At 31.4% G+C, this 9,943-nt stretch overlaps 1 long non-coding RNA gene across 1 annotated transcript in view; it reads right to left on the bottom strand.

Annotated features, from left to right (window-relative positions):
• The window catches only part of LOC140839338 (uncharacterized), a 61,074-nt gene extending 58,096 nt beyond the window's left edge, over nt 1-2,978 (bottom strand). Inside the window, exons 1-2 of the long non-coding RNA XR_012119694.1 lie at nt 2,869-2,978; nt 1,749-1,841 (exon numbers count right to left, since the gene is read on the bottom strand). This is a non-coding gene — a long non-coding RNA (uncharacterized lncRNA). The remainder of the gene's footprint in view (nt 1-1,748; nt 1,842-2,868) is intronic.
• Between the last annotated feature and the right edge of the window lie 6,965 nt (nt 2,979-9,943).

The raw sequence follows: 9,943 nt of genomic DNA on the forward strand, positions 1-9,943 counted from the left end.
GAAATAACAAGACCATTTTGAATAACAATATTTTTAAACATATCTACATGTTTAAAATGTATTTCAATATCATTTGAAAATACTAAGATATCATCTATATAAACAATTATAAAATTTCTATATGAAAAAAAATATCATTCATAATGTGTTGAAATTCTGAAGGGGCATTTTTAAGTACAAATGACATTACTGTCCATTCATAATGTCCTGTTGGAACTTTAAAAGCAGTTTTATATCTATCAGATTCTTTTATTTGAATCGGCCAAAATCCTGATTTTAAATCAAATTTTGAAAATATGATTGCATGTACTAATCTTTCTAATAAATCTTTTTTATTAGGAATAGGATGTCTAATCCATTTCAAAACCTTATCAAGGGGTTTATAGTTTATGACTAATCTAGGAACACCTCTTTCCTGCTCAGAATGTTTATTAACATAGAAAGCAGTACATGACCATAGAGATTGAGAAAGTTTTATTAAACCTTTATCTAGTAAAGAATGAATTTCATTCTTAATATTATTATTTAATAATAATATAATATATAACATTTTAACACTGATATATCCCTTCGGACCAGTGAAACGATCAAATTTTCCAAAAATCAAAACATGAAAGTTTTAGCACTATGTATTAGCTTTCCAATGAAATTTGTCTCATTCAATTTGAACTAATACTCAGATAATTATGCTAAAAACCATAATATGTGTCACTAATTACCATTTTGTCCTTAAAATTAATTCATTAATTTTCAACTTATTTACAAAAATACCATCAAAATAAATTGAATGTTATAATTATTTACAAAAATGCCATCAAAATTATTTTAAAAGTTGTTGGACTATTGTAAAGGCCCGAAAATTCGTGCTTGAAAATTTGCGGAAAAATTAAAAATTTTCTTTTAAACTAAACGGAGAATCAAATTCATAAAATAAACTGTTAAAAAATGTTTAATGTTTAAAAATAGCAGCACAAGAATTTAATGTTTGCAAAGTAACAATTTAAAATAATTCAACAAGAGATAAAATGTTTGAGCATAAAAATCGTAAGTGCTGAAAATGAGGTCCTCAGGTTCCACTACTGCCGATTCGAGCTGGCTCACTGGTCCCCGTCCTCAGTCCTGACATCATCAGTACCTACAACAATCAAGTCTAGTGAGTCTAAAGACTCAGCATGCATATATCGTAAATAACAAGTAAATAATATAGTAAAATTTGCATGGGATAAGATGTCGTATCAGGAGTCATAAAGTGAAAATACTTCGCCATAAACAATTATAATACGTGCATAACTAAACTGAACATCGTAGTAAAAATGGTTGCTCCATCGAGCCCTGTCATAAATATCAAGTAATAATTTTTTGGTGAGATTATGGTATCCGCAAGTGGCCACTGCACTAATATAAACTGCAAAATGACCGGTGACTGGCGACCGGACCGATAACTGGCGATCGGATTTAAATATGCTCGTCTGATCAGACAAAATGCCAAAGTATACTGGGTGGTACAAACTGAAACTGACCGGTAACTGGCGACCGGATTTACAAAGTCTCCCATGATAGTGCTACGACCACAAGCAATATCGCATAAATCTCAAAAATGAACATTTTAAATTTCTATGCACGTAATATAATTAAATGGCATCAGCAAATCTGAAAATTTCAATCTCCTGTATTAAAATCATTTACTTGCGATAATTTAAAAATATCTATATGACTTGATTGAAGAGTCAAAGGAGATATAAACATGCCTTGGTTTGTTTTGACAGAAAACAAACGAAATAACGACGCGGCGCGGCGGAGACGGAGTGCTCTTCACTTTCTTACTTTTTCTCTCTTAATTCCTTTAAATCAAGCATGCACACCATCATTATTATAATAGCGAAAAAAATCATAAACGTGATGCATGAACATTTTAAAATATCATGATTTGTGCTCAGGGCGCTGCTATGACCAAAATCTCACCTCGGGTGCAAAATGACCATTTTGACCCTGGAAACCCAAAAATTATTGTTTCAACCCTGGACTTCTAAAATTGACCCGAAGCTTACCAAACTTCTTAAAATGTTCCAAAACATTATTAAAAGCATTCCTAGATGTAAATTAGATCCTAAAACCAAGCTTAACCGCCTCGTTTAAGAACTTAGACCGGAGTCCCGGTTTTAACCCGAATCGACTCGAAACTTAACCGAAATTTTCCCAACTCTTATCCACACCTTATAAACACTTAAATGACCCTAAAATTATCCAGACCAGACCTCTACCCCTCTACCATAACCCATTTGTTGCTGGAAAATTTTCCATCTGTTGTTCGAACTCCTATGCGTGATAACTCTCAAGTTCTCGCCTCTAGCTCAACACCAAGTGGACCAGTTACTAACACACCTTTCTTGGGTCATCCTAAGGCCCCTCTAAACCCAAGGAACCAATAGATACACCCCCATGCAGAAGCACAACCCACTCACTCGGTAATCACCTCAACCGCAACTCCCTTGCACCCGATTCACTTGTGCTTCTCTAGGGTTCGACCAGCGGTGTTTAAGGTCCTTCCAGGTTATGGTTCGGTCCCATCAGAGACAGGTCCAAGGCCTGGAACCAACCCCTCACCGCTTACACCCCTCATACCGCCGATCTCCCAACCTCACGCGAGAACCCATGCTACAACCCCTCCTATTTTCCACCCACAGCAACAATGATCGATGTTGCTCCCAAAACCACTGCTTGATGCCACTAACAGTCCCTTAACAGCCCTCAACCGCAGCCCCTTGCACAAAATGTGAAAACGTGAGCAACGAATGCAATAATCACATGAAACCGCAAAATCTCACACACAAAAGTTTGGATCGAGAGTTTGGATGCATGAACACCTACATCAGTAAATATTACGTGTATGATGCGTCAAGAATAATACAATGCGTGCATGATGATTCTTCGGTGAACAAATGCTAGAAGGGAACACGACCGAGGCATGAGGAAGGTTTGATATCAAAGGAAAAGATGCAACCGACTTCTTGTTGATGCAGCTCACGGGGAGGCGTGTGAGTGGAGGGGTGGGCGGCTGAGTGGAGAGAATTTAGTTTAGGTTAAACGAGTTTTAGGGTTAATTAGTGCTTAGGAGCTTAATAAATAATAAACAAATGGTTAATGGGACCTCAATTATTTAATTAAAAGTTTTAAAATAGTATTAAGCTCAATAAGCTTAAAAGTGGGCCCATTAAATCCAAACACGCTCCCGGAAAATATTTCGAGTTGAAAAGATTTTGAAAATATTAGCCGAACCCTTAAAAAGTCCTCAGATTCGATAAAATTATTGTACCGCTAAAAATTAAAATGATGCGGGTAAAAATATCTAAAACTCCCATTTTTGAAAAATATATATTTAAAAATGCTTTAAATTAATTTTAAAAATAAATCGTGTAATAAAATAATTTTCTGAAAATTCTCCGGTCTCCGATCCTCGTTCGAACGTGAAATGCACCTAGAAATCCTAATGCGTGAACTTTTAAAATTTCATGAATTAAATTCTACCATGCATGAATTATGCATAAAATGCATAAAAATAATTAAACATAAATTAATGAAATAACCATGCATTTCATGCTTCAAAAGAATTTAATAAAATACTGCAGAAATTTAATAACTTGCATGCATACCAACTTTTTAAATTATATTTACTAACACGCTAAATTACCACTTCTTAAATAAGCCTTTATTAACTTATCTCAATACTCCATCTCCAGTCCGGCCTCACTTATTTAACTGAAAAGATAACAATTAAACTACTGCGTAAAATAAATAAATTTAAAGAAAAGAATTTAAATACTCATACAATAAAACTCATTTTAAATTTTTAAATACTAGAATTATGCATGGCTTATAAGCAGTCTAATTTACGGGTTCTACAACTATTCTCACATTCTTACCTTTTAATAACCTTATTATCATGCCAAGAGTTTCGTCTTTTCTCAACGTTGGGAAGTTAGCTACTCATAATTCAAAGTATAAAACTTTGAATATGAAATTTACATGCTAATTATATTTAAATAAAGAAATAAAGGAAAAACAAAGAGAGAAATATTATGAACTCAAAGGTTTGTTCATAAAATGAGGGATATATCAATACATTACAATGTACCCCTATTTAAAGCCAAATTCGAGGAGACAACTGCAAATAAATAATTATTTTTTTACACATAAATTTTCATTGGTGTTCCAAGAAATTATGTCATCATACACATCATTTTTGGAAAATCTTCCATCCGAATTTTCTTTTCCACATAAAACAAAAAATCTAGACAATTGAATTGTTTGAATTGTGGTATTTTTTTAACCATTTGACCAAGTAATTTGAGAGATATAGTCAAAATGATAGAGAATGGTAAAACTGTCATTCCGTTGATAACTTTATTTGTTGCTTAATTTGATCCCAATTGTGAGAATATTTTTATCTCATGATCGTCATCAATATTGTAGATATTATCATCAACTTTCTACAGGTCCAAGAATCATCTTAATCTCATTTGCAACGCCAAAATTATTCTTGTTTTATCGAACTTGTAAAAATAGTAAAATTTATAATTACACAACAACTTAATTTTTATACACTTTATTACAAAACATATAATATTTAAACATTTAATAAAACAAAAATTATAAATTTATATTATAAAACATTTAATTAATGTACAATTTTTATGTTTATCATACCCCCAACCAGTTTATTGCTATAGTACCTAGTAATTTAAGCGTTGATAACAATACAAAACATATTGATTAATTTAAATAGAAATGTAATTAGAACTATCCAAATGTTTAAATTAAATTTGAAAACTGTCAAAGTTATATCAAGATCATCATAATTATAATTTATGAAATAATCTAAGCATGAAATAATCTAAGCTGATCAATTCAAAGCTTATTTTCAGGTAATTAAATGTACATGGCCTTCAGAAATTCCTAGTAATAGTCTCAACTCCATATCCTCATAGGTTAATAAATGTACCAATTCACGGGACAATTTCTCTCATGGAGTTGGAATACAGATAATTGCTCAGGAAAATTATTTAAAAAATACAGACAGACAAACGAGCCAAATTAATCAAAAGATAGGAAATCAATTGATTCAAAATCTAGTTATTCTTATTATATATTTGTTTCCTGATTTTTTTATAACATCACGGAATCAAACTAAGTTTATGCTTCTTGACCACATGTTTATTTAATTTTTACAATATATTTCTCTCTTTCTATTTTCTTTCTTCTTTTTAATGAGAGATAAATAGGTCGTAGCATATAACTGTAAAATTACATAGATCTTCAACACCTTTCCCTTTATTTTATCCTTTTTTTTTCTCCAGGAAATATCATTTTTTTTTCAAAATAAGAACTCAAGATCTAAGCAATAGATAGCCTCTCTCATGATCAATAAAGGCTCGCAAGATGTTTTCTCAATCCTCTCCACTCACTCACAAAATATATACGAGTTTAAAAATTTTAGGCACTCTTATCAGGTATATCTTGGGCCACATACTTTAATAACTTGTTTTGTCACAATGGTTAATCACTCAAAAAGATTTCATAAATCAAATTTTTATATTGATCAAAATATTAAAATGTTTTTTTTTCAATTAAAAATTTAAACATCCTTAGATAGATTAATACATTTTTCCAATTTAAACCTTTCAAACATGTAATATATGATATTTTTGCAAAAATTACAAAAAATACAAACAATAAACATGTTATATATATATATATATATATATATATATATATATATATATATATACATATAATATATTTATATTTATATTACAATATATTTTTTTTAAGTTTTTTTTTATAAGTTTGTGCTCCCCCCAATCAGAATATGACATTGTCCCTAATGTCAAAATAACTACTAATAAAGAGTACATAATGAAAGAGATATCACCTGGAATTTTATTGAAGATAACAAACTGAAACAATCGCAAACCAATCCACGAATTTTGAGTCAATGATTCAACTTTCTTTTCATACTACTAGATTGAGACCAATTGATCTTTGTTATCATCGGATCGTACTTATGAACAAAAGCTTCCAAATTATCAATTAATTGGTCGGCAGTCGAAGTAGAGATGAGCATCCGTCATGAATTTTTTGAAATGAAATTCTGACCACAACTTTATCAAGAAATGTCAAAAGACTGTCATAATAATTATTGATATTCAACAAGCCCACAGGTTTATTATGGGTATTAAGTTGTGCCCAAGAAACAGTGTGAAAAATTTCTTCTAATATACCAAAACCACCTGGTAGTGCGATAAAAGCATCAAAATTTTCAATCACTTTGGTGATTCTTTCATATATAGAAGAAACTTTTAATTCATCCTCAATCGTAACACATGTAATATTTCCTTCAGCTAAGGCTATATGAATAATACCCAAAACCTGACTACCTCCAAGATGAGAAGATGTTAAAACAGATCTGATTAACATAATATTACCTCCGCCATATACCAAGCGAATTTTTCTCTCAGTAAATACCTTTCCAAGATTATTAGTTGCTTCTACAAAAACTTCATTTTTTCTAGGAATCGACTCACAAAATACAAAAATATTTTTCAATGTTTGTACAGAGTATCCAACCATATTTTTACTTTCTTTTTGGTTTGTGAAAATAGAAAGAAAGATGAGAGATTTTATAGGGGTAATATGTTATCATGAAAAACTATGGGTCACAGTTGTAAGCAGGATAAACAGTAAAAACAATAATGACACACATGCATATAAACAGTGGTGTGATTGTGGCTCACAATTTTCCTCTCGTGTTACGTCCAGAAAATATCTTCAACGCATTCTATGAGTCGAAGATATGCTTCCCATCCAATTTTCATGTAAATTGTCAAACAGAGTCTTTTTTAGTCGGATTCCCCAGACTATTAAGATGACACTCATCTTGGAATTTTTCCCATAAACGGAGAAGTTCAATATGCATGTGTCCACTAGAATGTGTCTGAAGAGTCAATAAGAGGTTATCTAAAGACTCCTTACTCAGCTCATTCTTAATGAAATCAATTTTATCTTCTATGTTATTGGAAACACATCCCAAAGATCTGTATCGTTTGTCACAAGTCCATCTTGTACACTTATGGCGAACCCCTAACCTTTTGGCCCTTTGTTTTTTCGCATAAGTCTTTTTCCTAATCCAGGAAATACCGAATGAGCAATGATTGTGGAACTTCTCCTCCTAATCGGACCTTAGCTTCTATTACAAGACGAATATCTTCTGGAATTCCTTTTTTCATTAGCAATCTCTATTTTTCGCACCTACCAGCATAAATTTTTCTTAAAACATTTTCAGAAACAGAGGGAAAATATTTATAAATTTTTTAGAGAATTTCATCCATTTTGAAAAGAAAAGATATGATTTTTTTAATTTTTGTATAATCTATTGTGGGAAACTAATTTAACCGACTATGAGAGTTACGGAGTACCGTTATCCGCCATTTAACCCGGAAAATAAAAAGATTAAGGAAACCTCAAATAATAAAAAAAAATACAACACAAATAAATCAAGGATCGGAAAGGGAAATAAACTACTCTTGAAAGATTTCATTTTATAAAAATGGTTTAAGCCTTTGTCCATTTACTTTAAAAAAACATCACCATTTTTATGATTTTCAATGTCCACATCTCCATAAGGATACACATGCTTTACAATATATGGGCCTGTCCATTTGATCGTAATTTTCCTAGGAATATGTAAAGTCGAGAATTATATAGCAAAATTTTTTACCAATCTCAAAAGATTTTCTAAGAATTGTTTTATCAAGATGATTTTTGCTTTATACATCTTTGAATTCTCATATGCGTCATTTCCGAGTTCATCAAGTTCATAAAGTTGCAATTTGCGCAATTTGTTGGCATCATCCATGCTTGAATTAAAAGTTTTGATCGCCCAATAAACTTTATTTTCCAACTCCTCAGGCAAATGACAATATTTTTCATTAACCAACCTATAGGTAGACATAATCTATGATGTTTTAAAAGTTATTCGATATGCCCAAAGTGCATCATTAAGTCGTAGAGACCAATCTTTTCTATTTGGATTAACAGTTTTTTTTCAAAATTTGCTTTATCACCCTATTATCAAATTCAACTTGTTCATTTGTTTGAAGATGATAAAGAGTAGTTACTTTGTGAGTAATACCATATTTTTTCATTAATGAAGCAAATTATTTAGTGATTTCCCCCATCACTTATCATTGTTCGAGGAATTCCAAATCTGCTAAAAATATTTCTTTCAAAATTTGACGACGATTTTATAATCATTTGTTCGACTTGTAATTGCCTCTATCCATTTGGAAACATAATCAACTGCAACTAAAATATACAAGTATCCAAACGTAGGTGGAAAAGGTCCCATAAATCAATTCGCCAACAGTCAAAGTTTCAATTCAATTATAGGATTCAAAAGCGTCATGATTCTTTTTGAAATCGCATCAAATTTTTGACAATTTTCACAGATCTTGCAGATTCCATGGGTGTCTTTAAACAAAGTGGGCCAATAAAATCCACAATGCAAGATTTTTGCAGCCGTTTTCTTTGAAGAAAAATTGTCCTTTGCATGCTTCTGAAGACAAAATTCAATGACACTACTGACCTCATTGTCGGGTATACAACGTCGAAAAATTTGATCTGGACAATACTTCAACAAATACGGATCATTCCAATAAAAGTTTTTACCTAATTCAAAAATTTTCTTTTAACTTGGGAACTCCATTGCGGTGACATGTTTCCTGTCACAAGAAAATAACAAGGTGTAGTAGTAACTAAAAATAGATGTTCATCAGGAAAATTACTGTAATTGGTGTCATTTCACAATATGATCTTGTTACTAGTATCGATAAATGATCGGCTACGACATTATCGGTTCCTTTTTTTATCTTTGATCACAATGTCAAATTCTTAGAGCAACAAAATCCATCGTATCAGTCGTGGCTTTGCATCCTGTTTGGTCAATAAATATCTAAAAGCAGAGTGATCAGTAAACACAATAGTCATTGATCTAATCAAATAAGAACGAAATTTATCTAATGCAAATATTACAACAAGTAGTTCTTTTTCAGTTGCGAAGTAATTCATTTTAGCATTGTTTAAAGTTCTACTTGCATAATATCACATAAGGCTTACCTTTTCTTCTTTGACCCAATACTGCACCGACTGCATAATCACTCGCGTCGCACATGATTTCAAATGGTAAATTCCAATCAGGAGGTTGCATGATAGGAGCTGATGTTAAATGTCGAATGATTTTATCAAAAGCATTTGGACATTCTTGAGTCCACTCAAATGCAGTATCTTTTGTTAAGAGGTTACAAATGAGTTTAGAAATTAAACTAAAGTCCTTTATAAACCTCCTATAAAATCCAGCATGTCCCAAAAATGAGCGAATTTCTTTAATGGTTTTTGGAGAGATTAAATTTGAAACGACATCAACTTTTGCTTTATCAACTTCAATTCAATGAGATGACATGACATGTCCCAAAACAATCGCCGAAGTAATCATGTAATGACATTTTTCCCAATTTAAAATAAGACATTTTTCCTCGCATCTTTTTAAATTTTTTTCCAAATTTTCAAGACAATTAAATGTATTCCCAAAAACATTTAAATCAACCATGAAAATCTCCAAACAATTTTCAACCATGTCGCTAAAAATGCTTAAAATAAATCTTTGAAATGTTGCTGGGGCATTGTATAATCCAAATGACATCCTTCTGAATGCAAACGTTCCAAAAAGACATGTGAATGTAGTTTTATCTTGATCTTCGAATGCAATGGGAATTTGACAATAGCTTGAATATATGTCAAGAAAACAGTAGTAGGGATGACTTGCTACTCTTTCTAAAATTTGATCCAAAAATGGTAATGGAAAATGAACTTTTCTAGTGGCGTCATTTAA

This window comes from Primulina eburnea, chromosome 8 (assembly GCF_022965805.1).
Source record: "Primulina eburnea isolate SZY01 chromosome 8, ASM2296580v1, whole genome shotgun sequence".
NCBI lineage: Eukaryota > Viridiplantae > Streptophyta > Magnoliopsida > Lamiales > Gesneriaceae > Primulina > Primulina eburnea.